This window comes from Acomys minous (genome assembly GCF_964271855.1).
Source record: "Acomys minous genome assembly, chromosome: 10".
Classification (NCBI taxonomy): domain Eukaryota; kingdom Metazoa; phylum Chordata; class Mammalia; order Rodentia; family Muridae; genus Acomys; species Acomys minous.
The window spans coordinates 85,696,500-85,715,964 of NC_140491.1; the positions used below are offsets into that span (position 1 = coordinate 85,696,500).

At 38.6% G+C, this 19,465-nt stretch overlaps 1 protein-coding gene and 1 pseudogene across 5 annotated transcripts in view; one reads left to right on the plus strand and one right to left on the minus strand.

The window, feature by feature from the left end:
- The window catches only part of MBD5 (methyl-CpG binding domain protein 5), a 374,269-nt gene that overhangs the window by 206,669 nt on the left and 148,135 nt on the right, over nt 1–19,465 (plus strand). For all 4 annotated transcript variants that reach the window (XM_084799998.1, XM_084799999.1, XM_084800001.1 and 1 more), the window contains exon 4: nt 15,193–15,297. The gene's annotated coding sequence lies outside the window, so the exon portion shown is untranslated. The remainder of the gene's footprint in view (nt 1–15,192; nt 15,298–19,465) is intronic.
- On the minus strand, nt 5,471–12,178 carry LOC311607314 (large ribosomal subunit protein uL22-like; annotated as a pseudogene). Its single transcript has 2 exons — nt 12,173–12,178; nt 5,471–6,268 (listed from the first exon to the last, which is right to left on the minus strand). The product of its transcript is annotated as a large ribosomal subunit protein uL22-like (transcript).

Here is a 19,465-nt window from a genome sequence, read left to right on the forward strand (position 1 = left end):
TGATGTCCCTGGCCTGAGGTACTTCCAGAGGCCACACAGATGTCCTTGGTCTGGGCCTCTGTCTGAGACCATTCTAATGTGAATTCTGGTAATTTTTTAGTGATGTGAATAGAATCAAAGAGCACCAAGTTAACAAAATTCAGTCAGGCACAAAGATAAATGATACATGTTTTCACTTGTATGTGGCAGCTACGTTTGTCTCACAGACTAGAATCATGGTTAGCAAAGACTGCCAAGGAATCAGAGCAGGAAAAGAGGGAGTGGAGAAGGAGGGTGGATGATTAATGACCACAGAGTTCTGCAATAGATAAATGAATATTTCAAAACAACTACAAGAGAAAGTCTTGAGTGGTCCCAATGCACAAAACTCATAAATGTTTCCTAGTGATAGACAATCTAGTTTCTCTCATCTGCATCTTTACATGCCTTGAAATATGTCTGGAGTACATTTAGATAGACTACACAAAGTTGGGGTGTTTCAGAGCATTTTCTGCTGAACAGTATTTTCAGCATTCAGTTGTTTATCTGTACATGAACTCATAATAATTTATTGTGTAATTATAGATGCTACAAAGCCAACACAGATCTTTTGCTTTTAATAGATGAAGAAAACAAATTCTAGCACATTACTAGGGTACTAAGATGTAAACCCCCCATTGGCCTTCTTTTTTTTAATTAATTTATTCTTGTTACATCTCAATGGTTATCCCATCCCTTGTATCCTCCCATTCTTCCCTCCCTCTCATTTTCCCCTTATTCCCCTCCCCTATGACTGTTCCTGAGGGGGATTACCTCCCCCTGTATATGCTCATAGGGTATCAAGTCTCTTCTCGGTAACCTGCTGTCCTTCCTCTGAGTGCCACCAGATCTCCCCCTCTAGGGGACATGGTCAAATGTGAGGCACCAGAGTATGTAAGAAAGTCATATCCCACTCTCCACTCAATTGTGGAGACTGTTCTGACCATTGGCTAGATCTGGGTAGGGGTTTAAAGTTTACCACCTGTATTGTCCTTGGATGGTGCCTTAGTTTGAGCAGGACCCCTGGGCCCAAATCTGCCTACCATAATGTTCTACTTGTAGGTTTCTAGGACCCTCTGGATCCTTCTACTTTGCTATTCTCCCATGCTTCTCTCATCCAGAGTCTCAATGAGATGTCCTCCCCTCTGTCCCAGTTTTCTGGTAAGTGAAGGCTTTCATGTGACATGCCCCTTGGGCTAGTATGCAGATATAAGTGAGTATATACCATTTGAGTCTTTCTGCTTCTGGCTTAACTCACTCATTATGATCATTTCTAGCTCAATCCATTTGTCCACAAATTTCGGGAATTCCTTGTTTTTAATAGCTGAATAGTATCCATAGTGTATATGTACCACAGTTTCTTTATCCATTCTTCTATTGAGGGACACTTAGCCTGTTTCCATGATCTGGCTATTATGAATAAGGCTCCTATGAACATGGTTGAGCAAATTTTCTTGTTGTGTGCTGGATCATCTTCTGGATATATTCCAAGGAGTGGAATAGCTGGGTCTTGAGGAAGGAGTGTTCCTCTCTCCCCACATCCTCGCCAGCATGTGGTGTCACTTGAATTTTTGATTTTAGCCATCCTGATGGGTGTAAGATGGAATCTCAGAGTTGTTTTGATTTGCATTTCCCTGATGACTAAGAAGGTTGAGCATTTCTTTAAGTGTTTCTCAGCCTTTTGATATTCCTCTGTTGAGAATTCTCTGTTTAGTTCCAAGCCCCATTTCTCAATTGGGTTATTTGGTTTGGTGGTGTTTAATTTCTTGAGTTCTTTATATATTTTGGATATTAGACCTTTGTCAGATGTAGGGTTGGTCTCTTCCCAGTCTGTAGGCTGTCGCATTGTTCTCTTGACAGTGTCTCCTGCCTTACAGAAGCTTTTCAGCCTCATGAGGTCACATTTATTAATTGTTCACATTAAGGCCTGGGCTGTTGGAGTTCTGTTCAGGAAGTTGTCTCCTGTGCCAATATGTTCTAGGCTTTTCCCCACTTTTTCTTCTATCTGACTTAGTGTCTTTGGTTTTATGTGAGGTCTTTAATCCACTTGGATTTAAGTTTTGTGCAAGATGACAAATATGGGTCCAGTTGCATTTTTTTACACATAGATATCCAGTTAGACCAGCAGCATTTGTTGAAGATGCTATCCTTTTTCCATTGAATGGATTTGGCTTCTTTGTCAAAAATCAAGTGACCATATGTGTGTGGATTCATATCTGGGTCTTCGATTCGATTCCACTGATCAACCGGCCTGTTGCTGTGCCAGTACCATGCTGTTTTAATTACTATTGCTTTATAATACAGTTTGAGATCAAGTATGGAGACTCCTCCAGAGCACCTTTTATTGTACAAGATTGTTTTCGCTATTCTGGGTTTTTTGTTTTTCCATATGAAGTTCAGAATTGAACTTTCAATGTCTTTAAAAAATTGTGTAGGTATTTTGATAGGGATTGCATTGAATCTGTAGATTGCTTTTGGTAGGATGGCCATTTTTATTATGTTAATTCTCCCAATCCATGAGCAAGGAAGATCAGTCCATCTTCTCATGTCATCTTCAATCTCTTTCTTTAGAGTTTTGAAAATTTTTTCAAACAAGCCCTTCACTTTTTGTTATTTCTGTTGTTGTTGAATTGCAGCCTAAGCCCATGATGATCTGATAGGATACAAGGTATTATTTCAATCCTCTTGTATCTGTTGAGGCTTTCTTTGTGAACTACGATGTGATCAATTTTGGAGAAGGTTCCATGGGGTGCAGAGAAGAAGGTATATTCTTTCTTGTTTGGGTGAAAGGTTCTATAGATATCTGTTAGATCCATTTGACCCATGGCATTGGTTAATGATGTTATTTCTCCGCTTAGTTTCTGTTTCAATGACTTGTCCTTCAGTGAGAGTGGGGTGTTGAAGTCTCCCATTATTATTGTGTGGGGATCGATGTGTGATTTAAGCTTTTTTAGCAAATCTTTTACAAATGTGGGTGCCCTTGTATTGGGAGCATAGATGTTCAGAATTGTGATGTCATCTTGGTTGACTTTACCTTTGATGAGTATGAAGTGTCCTTCCGCATCCTTTTTGATTAATTTTGGTTGAAAGTCTATTTTTTCGATATTAAAATGGCTGTGCCTGCTTGCTTCTTGTGACCATTTGCTTGGAATATTTTTCCCAACCTTTTACCCTGAGGTAATGCCTATTGTTATAGGTGAGATGTGTTTCTTGAATGCAGAAGAATGTTGAATCTTGTTTATGCAACCATTCAGTTAGTCTGTGTCTTTTTTATTGGAGAATTGAGATCATTGATCTTGAGAGATATTAATGACCAGTGACTGTTAAGAGTCTTAATTTTGATGTTGTTTCCAGTCGAGCATTTGTGTAGCTGTGTTTTTGCCATGGTATAGTTATCTATTTCCTGAGTAGTTTTGGTTGTAGCTTGACCCTTTGGGAGTTTTCCTTCTAGTACCTTCTGTAAAGCTGGATTTGTGGATAGGTACTGTTTGAATTTGGTTTTGTCATGGAATATTTTGTTTTCTCCACAATGGTTATTGATAGTTTTGCTGGGTAAAGTAGTCTGGCCTGGCATCTGTGGTCTCTTAGGGTTAGGGTCTCTGTCCAGGCCCTTCTGGCTTTTATGGTCTCTGTTGAGAAGTCGGGTGTAATTCTGATAGGTTTGCCATTAAATGTTATTTGGCCCTTTTCCCTTGCAGCTTTTAATATTTTTTCTTTGTTCTACATGTTTTGTGTTTTGATTATTATGTGACAGGCAGTTTTTCTTTTCTGGTCAACCCTATTTGGTGTTCTGTAGGCCTCTTGTATGTTTATAGGCATCTCTTTCTTTAGATTGGGGAAATTTTCTTCTATGATTTTGTTGAGAATAGTTTCTGGGCCTTGGAGACTGATCTTCTCTTTCTTCAATGCCTGTTATCCTCAGATTTCTTCTTTTCATGGTATCCTTAATTTCTTGGATGTTTTGTGTCAGGAGTTTTCCAGATTTGGCATTTTCTTTAATGGTTGCTTCAAGATCTGTGATTGTATCTTCTAGACCTGAGATTCGTTCTTCCATCTCTTGGATTCTGTTAGAAAAGCTCGCCTCTGTTGCTCGCCTTCTTCTCTGAGGTCACACGTTCTCGTTTTTCTTCTGTCTGTGTGTTTATCATTGAATCCATTTTCGTCTTCAGCCCAGCCTTTGTCCCAGCAGGGGATCTGTGGCTGCGTTGAGCTAGTACCTGGGGCAGAATTGCTTGCTGCGCTGAGTTAGCCTCTCCACAGCACTATGCACTGAGCTGACCCCAGGACTCTGGGGCTGAACTGTCCGCCGAGTCCAGTTTGGGTCACAAGGCACCACGTGACCCAAATCCTGTCCAGAGTCCCCTCTCCCACAGCAACTCTCCCTGGCCACCACACTAATCACCTCCACTGGAGGGCTCAGCTGCAAACCTCAGCCACTACCACTGCTGACGCTGGTGCCACTGGTGCCTCCACTGCTGCTGCTGCTGCCTCCGCCGCTGCCGCTCCAATCCGAGAAAATCCGCGCTCCTCTCATGTGCAAGGGCACGCAGGTCCTCTGCACCCTGGTCCCTCCGAACCGTGGAGCACTCCTGCTGCCGTGGTGTGGGGACCTTGGTGTTCCTGGCTCAGAGATCTATGCAATTCCCTGAATTGTTCATTGGAGCTTCTAAACACGGTCCACACTGCTCCGCGCCATCTTGGATCCTCCCATAAACCCTTTTAAATCTTCCAGATGACCACATTTAACACTTGTTCTCTGTCAACTGTGAACAGTTTTTCATGTCATATTTTGTTCTGGTCTTTTTCTTCCTTGTCATCCAAGAACAGGCAAGCATCAGCCTTACTAAGATAGTCTGATTCTCCCTGGTAATGAATACATACCCTCTTTGTCCATTTGGTGCATACCTAGTTTTATACATGTATGACTTAGTTTTCTAGCTTTAATTTTCTATTGCTTTGAATATACACCATGACCAAGGCAACTTATAATAGAAAGAGTATATTTGGGGCTTACGGTTTCAGAGGATTAGAGTGCATGACCATCATGCAGGGAGCCTAGCAACAGGCAGGCAGGTGTAACAGGAGCAGTCTGAGAGCTCATACCTCAGGGCACAAGCAAGAGACAGAACTAACTGGAAATGGCCTGGGCTTTTGAAACCTCAAAGTCTACTTCAAGTGACAAGCCTCTTACAAGAAGGCCACACCTTCCCAAACAGTTCCAAGTAGGAAGCACATCTTCAAGTATATGAGGCTATGGGGACCATTCTCATGCAAACCACTACACTTAGTAAAATCATCTTTCTTATGTAGTATACACAGTTTCTTACCTTTCCTTTTATTCTATTTTTATACTTCTCACTGCATGTATTGGTTATAATTGTTAACTGTCAGTAACTTTTACAGAGGAAACTAGGAAGTAGAAAACTGACCCTCATATTCTGTTTGAACATCATAATAATAATAGTAGTAAGTGTCTCTTCATAGTACAGGTATTCACATCACAGATTAACACACTTTTTAAATGTTATTATTTACAGTGTGTGTGTGTGTGTGTGTGTGTGTGTGTGTGTGTGTTTGTGTGTGTACTTGGCAAAGGGACACACCTTTCAGAAATCATTTTTTCCTCTCACCACGTGGATCCTAGGGAGTGACCTTACTTCATCAGGCTTGATGGCAGGCACCTTTACCCAGTGAGCCATCTTGCTAGCCTGACAACAAACTTTTTTTTTTTACTTTTATCTGCATTTATTTTATACTTAATTTATTCCTGTGACCTCAGTTTTTGTTTCTTCAGTTTCTTCTGGGATATCTTTTTCTTCTGTGCCACCTCCTCTTCTGGCATTAGAACAATCTGTTTCTTTTCAGTGAGGATCATCTCGATGTGGCAGCGGGAGCTCACATAGGGGTTAATATGGCCATGGGCTCTGTCAGTTCCTCAGAGCATCTTAGGCGCCTTATTCACTGTAGACTAGAGAATCTACATCTAAACTATTAAGTTCAGCATTACTCTGCATTTTTAAGCATATGCAACAAAAATTCAGCACTCTTTTTTTTCCCCCTTTGGCCACTGACCCTTTGTCCAGCCCCACTGTTGGGCCTGGGCGCACCTCCCAACTCCACCATTATACCTCCAGAACAGCACACATTGCTTCTTTAAAGTGACATCTTTCAGGTACTTGGTGGCTTTTCGGATATGAACATCTTGATTTGCATAATTTTGTAGGGTTTTTTGGGTCAAGTGAGTAGCGAACTATCTTCACAGGTCGCCTCTGGCCACTTACAGGAAAATGACAACACACTTCTTAATAGACCAGAATATTTTAGGACCTCCACAGTGTACTACAAACATAATCTCCAGAGTATAGCAATTTCTGCTTATATCAGTATTAACGTTTCAACAGTCATCTTACAAATTTAACAGGTATTAAGTGAGTGTCTGTTACACAGGTAACTCAGAGTTCAAGATACCAAAACTGTATTAGTAAACATTTTTAACCAATTATGTCACATGATAATTGTTGAAAAGTTTACCAGGATACTTTTATCAGTCTTGAATCTACCTTTTTTTTTTTAACAACTAAGCAACTAGGTTTGAATAACTAAGGACACCATGGCATATAAAACAGCCATTTCCCCTTCTTTACTTTCTTATTTTAGATATTGGTTAGAGTTATCACAAGATGTTTTGAGATTACTGTTGAAGGTACTGTCTCTTCAATTTCTTTTTGAGTTTGTTTATCATTTGTATATAGGAAGGCTCCTGGTGTTTGTTAATTTTGTATACTGCTATTTTGCTGAAAGTATTTATCAGCTGTCAGTGATTCCTAGTGGAGTTTAGTGTTTTATATAAAATTTATCATTCTCAAATACAAATACTTTGACTTTGTCTTTTCTTATATGTATTTCCTTTATCCTCTTCAGTTGTGTTGTTGTTATAGTTAAGACTTCAAGTACTATATAGAATGGGTATTGAGAAATTAGATATCCCTGTCTTATTCATGATTTTACTGGAAATGCTTTGAGTTTTCCTCATTTTTGGCTGTGGGCTTCCTGTAAACTGTCTTTATTGTGTTGAAGTGTATCCTTTGTGTTCCTAATCTCTCCAGAACTTTCATCATGAAGGGAGGTGTTATATCTTATGAGATGATCATATGGTCTGTCTTTCATTTTGTTTAAATGATGGATTATATTTATTCATTTACATGCATTAAACCATCCCTGCATCACTGGGATGAAGCCTAGTGGATAATATTTTATGTGTTCTAAATGTTAATTTGCAAGTATTTTATAGATAATATTTACATCTATGTTCATAAGGGATATTGGTGTCTAATTTCTTTTCATTTTTTTGTCTTTTTTTTTAAGTCTGGTTCTTTGTATGGTATGAAGGACCTTGGAGGAGTTGGGAGGGGGAAAGAATATGATCAAAATTTATTATATAAAAATTTTGATGGTTCAAATTATGTTGTCACTTAGGTAATTTGAATTAGATCTTCAATTTTTCAAAATTGATGATTCAGAAAGAAACCTTATGTCTATCCTGTGCTTTCCAAGGCCCTGTAACCCATATTTAAAGAACCCAGATAGACTGAGTAGATTTTCGGTAATTTTATTTCTATTGACGCACCTTGATTATCTGACTCAGTCCTACCTCACTCTCTTTGCTGTTCTTTTCATTAATCTTCAAATAGATTTATTCATCTGTTCTTCTGCTGCGAGTAACCATGGAATTGGCCTGGCCTAGCTGCCTTTAGAGTCATGTGTCATAGGTTTTTCAGGTTAGAGTCTATGCCTCTTGGGGCACACTGTGTCTTCCAGTTCTTGAGCGACTGGTGTACTCCCACAGGCAGTAAAGCATTCAGGCCACTTCATGTGTCGCTGTATGTTCTCTTGGAAGTCAAGGAAACGTGGAAGCTTAGCTGGACAATTGGCCTTAGACATTGATTTTGTGTGCCCTGTATATTTTGCAGACATTGTTGTATCCTGGCAACTACAACTGTATTGATTCTGAAAATTGTCATTATATTCTGCTTATTATGAAGGTATAAAAATTCTGGTTGCTCTCAATAAAATGGCCACAGCATCAGTTTTGCTGGGAACCCTCCCACAGTGCTAATTTATTAATTCCTCACAGCCATTTCAGGAGACTTTGGCCCAGTATGGGCCAAAGCATGGGCACTTAGAATCCATAATTATTCACCATATACAATATACCTTGCTCTGCCTTCTAAACATGGCTTACATTATATACCACTCATCTATGTTTCTGGCTGTCCATTCTCCCTACTAAGGATACGCTCTTCCTCGTTTCTATACGTTAAAATGCAAATTATTCCCAGCTAAATTTAATGTGAGTACTTCCTGATTATGCTATTCAGGATTCTGAATTCCTATAATAGTAACTTGATACTTCTAATATACAAATGTATGATAAATTATATTTTTATGTTTGTGTAGTAGTTAAATGTCTAATTTTTATAACAAATTATCATAAAAACAGAAACAATTTAAAAGAGGACTGATTCACAGACAGGTCAAATTAAAGACCCAGAAGTAAATCCACAAACCTATGTACACTTGATTTTTGATGAAGAAGCCAACATTATACAATAGGAAAAAGAAAAGATCACCAAAAAAATGTTGCCGGTCCAACTAGATGTCTACATGTAGAAGAATGCAAATAGAACCATATCTATCACCCTGCACAAAACTCGAATCGAAGTGTATCAAAGACATCAACATAAAACAAGATACAGTAAACATGATAGAAGTGGAAATGGGGAATAGCCTTGACTCGTTAGCACAGGAGACAACTTCCTGAACAAAACACTGATCGCTCAGGCACTAAGATCCACAATGAATAAATGAGACCTCATGACCTAAAAAGCTTCTATAATGCAAAAAACACCATCAAAGGATAAAACAACAAAAAAAAAAGAATAAAAAAAACAAGCTATAGAATGAGAAAAGGTCTTCACTAACTCCACATCCAACAGAAGGCTGATATCCAGAATATATAAAGAACTCAAGAAATCAGACATCAACAAACCAAATAACCCAGTTTGAAAAGTGAGGTACCTATCTAAACAGAGAATTCTCAACAGAGGAATCTCTGATGGCCAAGAAGCACTTAAAGAAATGTTTAACACCAAATGTGGTGGTCCACACCTTTAATCCCAGCACTCAGGAGGCAGAGGCAGGTGGGGCTCTGTGAGTTCAGGGACAGCCTGGTCTACCAAATAGAGTTAAGGACAGCCAGGGCAACACAGAGAAACTCTGTCTTGATAAACCAAAAGAAGAAAGGGGGGGTTATTTGACATCCTGAGCCATCAGGTAAATGCAAATGAAAATAACTCTGAGATTCCATCTTACACCCTTCAGAAAGGCTAAGATCAAAAACTCAAGTGACAGCATGTGATAGCAATGATATGGAGCAAAGGAATACTCCTTCATTGTTGGTGGGAGTACAAACTTGTACAGCTAATTTAGAAATCAATTTTGTGGTTTCTCAGAAAATTGGGAATTGATCTACCTCAAGACCCCGATATACCACTATTGGGCATATACCCAAAGGATGCTCCATCCTCCCACAAGGACACTTGCTCAGCTTTATAGCAGCTTTATTCATAATCACAAGAAACTGGAAACAGCCCAGACGTCCCTCAACCTGAGAAGGGATAAAGAAAATGTGGCATATTTATACAGTGGAGTATTACTCAGCTGTTAAAAACAATGACATCATGAAACTTGCAGGCTAATGGATTAAACTAGAAAAGATCGTACCGAGTGAGGTAACCCAGACCCAGAAAGGCAAGTATGGTATGGACTCACTTATAAGTGGATACTAGCCATAAAGTAAAGATAACTATGCTGCAACTCACAGACACAAAGATGCTAAGAACAAAGAGGGCTCAAGGGGGCAAGCATGAAGGGATTTCAACTTCTCATTGAGAAGGGGAAATAGAATAGATATTTGGGTGGACAAGGGGAGGGGATCAGACTGGACAGGGGTGGAGGTTGGGTGAGTAGGAGTCAGGATGGGAACAGGAGGGCTCAGGTGGTGGGAGGACTGAGGGAGAGAGTACCAGGAGAAACAGCTGGAATCGGGAGAGCATCTCTGGGATGAGCTAGAAACCTAGAACAATGGAAACTCCCAGGAATCTATGGGGATGAACCTAGCTCAGACACCTAGCAATGGGGGATATGGAGCCTGAGCCAGCCAACCCCTGTAAACAGGCAAGATTTCCAATGGCGGGATTGAGACACCAACCCAGACACAAAACCTTCTACCTATGATTTGTTCTGCCTACATGATGTCGAGGGGCCAGCACGTAGCATAACTATAATCAGAGAAGCTTCACACAACAACTGTTGGAAAAAGATACAGAGACTTACAGCCAAACATTAGGTGGAGCTTGGAGAATCCTATGGAAGAGAGGGATGAAGGATTGTAGGAGCCAGAAGAGCCAAGAAAACCTATACAATCAACTAACCTGGCCTTATAGGGACCCACAGATACTGAACTGCCAACCAGGAAGCATGCATGGGCCTGACCTAGGTCTTCTGCACTTGCATAACCGTTGTGCAGCTTGGTCTTTAAGTGGGACTCCTAACAGTGGGAGCAGGGGCTGCCTCTGACTCTGTTGCCTGCCTTTGGGATTCCTTCCTGCTATTAGACTGCCTTGTCTAGCCTCAATAGGAGAAGATAAACCCAGTCCAACTGCAACTTGATATGCCAAGGCCGGTTAATATCCATGAGAGGCCTCCCCTTTTCTGAAGGGAATGGGAGGAGCTGTGGATGGAGGGAAGGGGAGGAGACTGGGAGGAGAGGAAGGAGGTAAAACTGTGGTCAAGATATAAACTTAATTCATTTTAAAAAGAGAGAGGAAGGCTTCATTTTGATTCACTGTTCAGTTGTACCATCCATCAGGTTAGGAAGATCTAGCTGTAGGAGCTGTCATGCTCTGTCCAGAGTGAGAACCAAAGGCTGATAGCTGATGTATATGTAGTTTTCTCCTTCTTAGGCAGTCCAGGTCCTAATCACTGTTAGGATGGGTCTTTTCAACTAATCAAGATAATTTATTACAGGTTTGCCCAGAGGCTAACATGACCATAAAATCCCTCACAGGAATGTTAAAAGACATGTCTCCTGCATTAATCTTGATCCTGTCAGTCTAGCTGAGAATCATATTAACTGTCATAATTTGTAAAAGTAGATTTTGAATGTAAAATTTTACAATAATAATTCAGCATGTCAATTTGGCTATACCAGATGGAAAGAAACTTGTCTTTATAATTTCTTACTATATAGTCATGTTCTCTGCCCTCTCATGTACTGTTTTCTCCTAACCTGATGGACATTTAAAAATTCCCCTAAATAATATCAGTTGAGTGATTTTTTTAATGTGTGTGTGTTTGTGTGAGTGTGTACATATGTGTCCACATGCAAGGAGGCCAGAAGAGAATGTTGGATCCATGGGAACTGGAGATAGAAATAGCAGTAAGTTGCCAGTGTGTGACATAACTGCTGGGAACTCAACACAGGTCCTCTGGAAGAACAGAAAGGGCTCTTAACCACTGAGCCGTTTTTCCAGCCCCCAAGATGAGGAATTATAGACCCTAGATTATAATTATATCTTATATTTTACATATAGGAAAACCACAATATTTTTCATAGTGATATGCTAAAAGAAAAATCAAAAAATTTGGAAAAATATAATTATGTGTGTGAAGTTTTTTTAAGTCTCTTAAAAGTACATTATGGTTATTACAAATTATCATGTTGAATCATGTGGATAAGATCCTGAAAATCGCTGTTGTCATTTGTGTTGGCCCCAGCTGTACAAGCTTGGGAATTCAGACCCCTTTTGATCCTTATTCGTTTACCACTGCTCTTCCCCAAGTCTCTAATACGTCAGTCAGTCAGTTACAGTGTCCTGGGATTCTTCTGATATTATGTTTTAATTTCTTTTTTTGAGATTATAATATTAAATCATTTCTTCCCTTCTCTTTCCACTTTGCAAACCTTCCTGTATAGCTTTTTCTCCTTCTTTCACATGCATACCCTCTTTTTTCATTAATTGTTGTTGTGTGCATATATGATACATATGTATGAATATTCCAAATGTTTTTAAGTGTCTTTGGAACTTTTTACCTTCATGCTGTTTCAGGTTTTATTTGTGCCATTCGCCTGTCTGAGGCAGTCTCTTTCTATACTTTCCTGTACAAGACTCCAGTTATCTTAAATTCCAGTTTCACTTTGGAGCTTCTCCTAAGTTCTGCAGTGGGATATCTAGTTTGATTGCTTTCCTCCTTTACATTTGAAGTCATCATAGCTTTTTGTTGAATGTTTTATTTTTTCCTTTCATTGAATATTTGTCTTCATTATAAAATCCGCTTTTGTGCTTCTAATGTCAAGGATAAAACCAGGCATAAGTTTCCTTAACCTCCTTATCCTTCCCTTTGCCTGAAAAACGTAACTGATGGAGCAGACACTCTAAAGCAGCATTGTGTCAGCTGGACTCAGGTTCTCAGTTACGGCAGTGACATGAGAGTTGAGCTGAAGTTTACTTCCCTTTACCCACCAAGAAGAAAATCGTGCCAATCACACTAATCCTGTAGGTAGGAAGAAAACAACCGGGTAACGCCTGCAGGGTTAGTTAGATTGTGTGTCTTTAGTCTTCTAAGTTTACTTCTTGCTTCAAAGTACGTGTGTGTGTGTGTGTGTGTGTGTGTGTGTAAATTAGTTTTTATTTTTAAGCTAATATTTCTTCTGTTTTCTTTACACAGTGTTTTATATATAGGTAATAAAATAACTGTCAGCCCCCAACTTTGCTAATTAAGCTCAATAAAATTCATTTGAAAGTAATCAGCTATCAATGCATATTTTCAAAAGCTTTCAAACAAGTCTACAGACACAAGTATCAAATGATAAGCTGGAGATTTAGGCAGCACTGTCCTAAGCTTTATGCTCAATGGTAGGGGAATTAATGAGCTGTTGCCACATACATTTAAAAAAAATGCCTTCAAGTATCCTGTGTGCATTCTTACACTTTTAGAGAGATTATGGCCTCACAAATGATACCTAACAGGTCCAGACTTTTATTGAGGTGCTTTGGTTTTTATAGAATTTTGTCGGAAATGTTAAAGGGTACGTTTGCTGTATAAAGTTAGGCTTATGTTACAGAAACTTCAAAAAAAGTGACAATAATGCCAGCTATTCTTTGCCTGCTCCTTTAACTGTAATGTACAAATTGCACTTATTTCAGTTGATCTTATAAATACTGGAATACTTATAAACTACCTTCCCTATACACAGAGATATTGGGAGCGTACTTGGGCCAAATGTTAAGGCATCTTGACTCACAGGATACAGTTTTGCTCAAATAGTCTTAATTTGAGGCTAATGTTACATTTGTTCTAGATTGGCTGCAATGTCACCTCCACACTTGGTGGCCTTGACAGCTTTGAGTATCCTTAGCATGGGTTTGGTTCCATCCTATCCCTGGACCTAAGAACTCTGACCAGAGAGAGAAGAGAATATGATCATTATCCTTGGTTGTTGAGCTCACCTTAGCAGCTGGGGTGAGCTGGGTATAAAGGAAAATCTGTCTAGTTTTAAGTAGTGGAAGAGAATGCTGGGAAAGTGGACAATAGCTGGCCACTCCAGTAGAAATGGATCATCTGTACCTTATAGGTGAGAAAATGGATACTAATCATCTGCACAAGCCTAGGCTTTCGAGTACAATTCCTGTTCTAGACTGAGGCCCAGACAGTAGTAATGGCTTAAGATTGAGGTGAGGACTATGTGGGATGTTGATAGAAGTGCAGTGTGGGTGATGTAGTATGTTCTGTGAAGGGACTTTTTTAATATAATTAACTCAACTCAGATACTTATTTAAAGCCTATGGCATACAAAGCATTAATTATTGTACCTGGTACTATAAATGCCTTGCTTATCATTATCATGATCATGATAATCATCATCATCATCATCTTCATCATCATCATCATCTAAATCATCATATCATCATCTAGAGATTTGGAAACTGAGACCCTAAGAATATAAGTAACATGCTCATGGTCATATAACCACTAAACAATAATATTTCTTACTATTCAACCGTAAGACATCACCTGATAGCAAGCATCCAGAATTCTTAGTTTGTGCTTGAGGATGATTTTCATTGTTCCCCTTCCAGAATACCTACCTCTTTTTCCATATTCCTGCTTCTGTGCAGTTTTACCCTGTGGTGGTGAGCGTTACTTATGGCCATACCACAAACCAGGCTGGTGTGTGGCTCTGTGGGATTGGTATGTGTATTGTGTGTATGCCTGCCAGAATTGTTCATTTTTATTCTCGTCACTTTACTTCTTTTTCTATTTCAATATGTATTTTCTAATTAGAATTATGTAATCCAAATTTTAAACTTATTTTGTGGACATCTTCTCTGGGATGCTGTATTCTCTTGAGAAAAAAAAATAGGCTTCCTAACATCTATGTAATGACATATTGTGAAGATTAAATAACATGTTGCAAACTATTAAGGCTATATAACAAATATACTTTGTATGTATCTCATACAGCTAATTCCAATTTGGTTATTATACTCTCTTGGATATTTTATCTGCCTTAACTTACAAGGATCAGAGGTCTTCTTATTTGTTGTTGGTAGTGATGGTCTGACCTTGATTTATGCACTGCTTTGAAATGTGCTGGAATAGAAAAAGTATGTTCAAAGCTGCGTGGACTACTGAGGATGAAGTCCCAATAGCCAGTGACCCCACCTAAAGGTGTGATGTTGCTGGATACCTTGTATTGTGACTGACCGACACTGTATCTCAGTCCTTCATATAGTGCCTGAATACGCGCCCAATAAATACTGCTGAGCATGTACTAAGTGTTGGAAGTACCAAAGGACAGGAAAAGGATCTAGCACATTACCTGGCAGATAGTAGACACAAAAATCGTATTGCTGTTCTTATCAACAGTTTGACAGAAAGAACAGGAAAACCATGTACTGTTCTCTACCTGTTAATCAGGATGCTCTGAAGGGTAGCAATGAGCTAATCCTTCTGTTCTTTGTCAGAGGCTCTCTAATGTTTCTGGTAGACTTGGTGGGATGGGTTTGGGTCCCAGGTCCTAACAGGTTATGTCCATGTTTTTCTTTCCAGAGAGAAGCAACACTCCCTCGCTGAGCACAGCTCACCTGGACATTCACCACCATTACACAGCTCGAGCTCACGCTTGCTATGTTTGTCCCAGTTTCTCTCCAGAAGGTAGGAATGGTGTTTGTCCTCCATAGGTTCTTCATACAGTCACAGTTCTGCTGTTTTCAGTAAACATGGAAAGTCTCTAACATCTGTAGTGTGAAATAACAATGCCTCCTCGTAGTCTTTTTTTTTTTTAATGTGTATAGTAGCAGGGCATGGGGAGGCATGCCTGTAATCCCAGCACTCAGAGAGGCAGAGACAGGCGGATCTCTGAAGTCAAGGCCAGCCTGTTCTACAAAGTGAGTCCAGGATAGCCAAGGCTACACAGAGAAACCCTGACAAAACAAACCAAAAAAAGTGTATAAATTCATCTTTAAGGAACACTTCCATTATAAAATTAGTTAACATTGACTATAAAATTAGTAATGCATTAAACCATAATAATACTACAACCTTGAGATACGCTGGGTGTTTTCTGACATCCTTTTCTGAGCTACTGGATAAATTATATTTAATAGATGTCTGTGTGATTATGACTATGACTAGGAAGGGTGAGACATAAATGTCCTGTGACTGTCCTGCTTCTTTTACTTAGTGATTTGCTGCAAAGCTTTTCATGTCAGTAACTATCACTCATCTCACTATTTGTAACTGCTTTGTAATACTTCAGTTTAATAATAAGACCACATTTTTTTCCTATGATTGCTTTTGGGATGTTTCTAATTTTCCCTAGTAAACATGACTTTTATGTACATCCTGTGCATATCTCTGTACTGGTGTCTGATGCCTTACAATGGTTTCCAAGAGTACATGCTCTTTGTTCTTAAGCATGCACTCCTTAAATTTAGATATACTCATATACAGAAACACAGCTATGCATCACATCCCACTGAATACTTTTGAAATGCTAACTTAGTTACCATAAATTCTTTGAAATCACATTGGTTCATCAATGGATTAGTAAATCTACCAATTTACATCCTACTAACACTTCCTAAGAGTACCTGTTTCTCTGTAGTTCTGTCAACTTTTGCATTAACTGTTTTTTTCTCCTTTATTAATTTATTCTTGTTACATCTCAATGGATATCCCATCCCTTGTATCCTCCCATTCTTCCCTCCCTCCCATTTTCCACATATTCCCCTCCCCTATGACTGTTCCTGAGGGGGATTACCTCCCCCTGTATATGTTCATAGAGTATCAAGTCTCTTCTTGGTAACCTGCTGTCCTTCCTCTGAGTGCCACCAGATCTCCCCCTCCAGGGGACATGGTCAAATATGAGGCACCAGAGTATGTGAGAAAGTAATATCCCACTCTCCACTCTACTGTGGAGAGTGTTCTGTCCATTGGCTAGATCTGGGTAGGGTTCTAGTGGGACTCTAGATGAGAGAAGCATTAACTGTTTTTGTTCTTAAATCTAATGAAAATTTATTACATTTTAATTTTATATTATCATCAGTGATATGGACATTTATATTTATTTGAACTCTTCATTCTTTTGTGAATATCTCACTGTTTGCCATGCTGACATTTTGGAGGGTTTTTTTAAAAAATAAGAATCAAGAATCATATTACAAATGTTAATCTACACTGAAAGTGGTGGCTGCTACTAGCAATCTCAAGACTTGGGAAGGTGAGGCTGAGGCAATAAGATTGCCAAGCATTCAAGGCAAGCTTTGTCTATAGGGGGAAACACATTATTCAAAAAAGCAAACATTAAATGTGTAAATCTTTTCTATTCTAATATGCCTCTTGAATTTTCACTCTTTAATCTTTTGCTGTAATGTTTTGATTTTGTTGTGTATGTTTCATTTCTTCCCAAGGGAAGTTAGTACTGTGACTATAAGGTGCATATCTGCAGCACAACCCCTGCATCTAGAGCTCAGGGGACATCACATAAGAGGGGACAAAAACAAGAGACAGAGGACAAGGATTTCTGTTGTCAGAAGTGCTCTCTATGTGACAAGAAACTGCACCCGTGAAATCTTAGCAATGTGCTAACCTAAACAGGGCTTGAACAGTTAAAACACCGGTTGATGCCACAACATGGATGGGAAAGTCTCACTTGACCCCAGCCACAGATGAAGAGCTATAGACAGCCAGTGGCTATGGAAAGAGGGAGATGCACTCGTCCCCTGGGACAGGTGCTCCAGTGATTAAATCATTAAGTTGAGAGGAAGTCAGAGAGGACCATAGAAAGAGTTGGAGAGAGAAGAGAGTGTGCTGGAAATGAAATTAATACAATACTCATGTATGTAAATCTTAAGCAGTAGTAAAAATATTAGTAATGAATCCTCACATTCCTAATTTGGCATCAATATCTAAGAACCTGTGGATAATCTTGTTTACTTTATGTGTTACTTTATTTTTAAGTAAATTACAGGTATTATAGGTTGTCATCTGTTAGTCCTTTAGGGTACACACTGACTCTAGATATAATTTTTACATAACCTATATTTTACCTTTGTGGCTCTTTGGCTGAAATTGCATACTTCCATTGCCATATACTTAGAATATTACATTATACATCAGCATAACCAAGATTAATGTTACTTAATTTGCTGTTTCAAAATTAGTCCTATAAGAAGTATAAACTACTTACCAAAAAATGGCTATTATTTATATAGTAAAAGCAGAATGCTCACAAACTACACCAAAAGCTTATTTGATTTTTGTATCAGAAGTATCTTATTTAATACTATAATTCTTCTTTAGACCATTTGTATATTTTATTTTTCAAATCTCAGAAAGACTGTCTTAAATTGAATTTTTGTGGATGTAGCAACATAAACTTTCCTAAATATTTTAAGCAAAAAGTTACTATATGCTTTCTCCCATAATGCAGCAGTTGATTTTATATCTTTGAATCAGGCAGAATATAATGCTACATCTTATGATGCAATCAGCATCTGGTTCATTTTTAAAGTATCAGTTGAGATGGAAGGAGTATCTTCTTAGGGTCATCTATGGAATCTGATAGTAAATTTAGTAGTAGCTCATCATAAAATATTGGGGAAATATCCCCATGATATCTAGAGCCAGAATAACTGCAAACTATTGTCAGGTGCAATTCTTAATTTAAAAAGATACCATGGCAACTCACTCCCTTGTCCTTTCAATGGAAAAGACATGCATGAAAAGTAAATCTTAGTCATAGGTGTAAAAATTATGTATATGGTCTTCTAATTTTAAAAAAATCCACATCTTTAGGGAGGCTGGAAAGATGTCTCAGTATATAAGAGCACTTGCTGCTCCTGCAGAGAACTGGAGTTTGGGAGTTTGGTTCCCAATGGCTCACAACCTTCTGCCACTCTAGCTCTGGAGATCCAAGATATCTCCAAGCCTCTGAGGCACCCCTGCTTATGTTGTCCACACACTTAGACACATCATACATCTGAATAAATACAACAGAAATCTTTTTAAAACAACATATTTGGAGTAATAGCAACTCTTTCTTTCTTTTGATTGAGAAGAGCAGAAAGTTAAACTTCAAGTTTTTCCAAAGTCACCATATTGGAAGTTTTCTTTCAATTATCTGTAATGACTTTTGAAAAGCAAATAAAGTTCTAGAGAGTTAATACTAACAATAATAACGAATATGTGTGCCAAATATTGATTTGCTACTTTAAATTGTTCAGTCCTCATAATATCTCCATGAAGTAGAAGATGGTATCTCTTCTGGCAGTGATTCTGGCCTGGGCTGTCTGAGACACAGCACTCTCAATTGCTCTTCTTAAGGGAAGAGCTTATTTCCCCTGGTATACTGATACGTTTGTATACTGTGGAATGACTACCTCACATTAATTACCATAGCCCTTACTTTTCATTATTATAGATTTTGTGCAGAGCCATGCTGTCAGAACCATTTTTGAGTAGGCAGTATGTTGTTTTTTTAAGTATAATGACCATGCTGTAGAGTAGAGGAACTTTCATAGTTGTTTTCCCACAATGGAAGAACTAATTTATATTCACTCTAGTAATGAACCTCCTTCTCCATACCAGCACTTTTATTTTAGCTATCTAATAATAGTGATACTAATAAGTATGGTATGGTGTGATTTGCACAGAGGCTTTAATGTAATATTTAGTAAGAAATTGTATCTTACAATCTATTGATGCAAACAGCAAAGTGAAAGGATTGCATGCCCTAGAAGTAAAGTAAGAATGAAAAACGCCAGTATAATATATGACAATAAATAATACACATATTTTCCATCTAAGTAAAAGCAGGAAT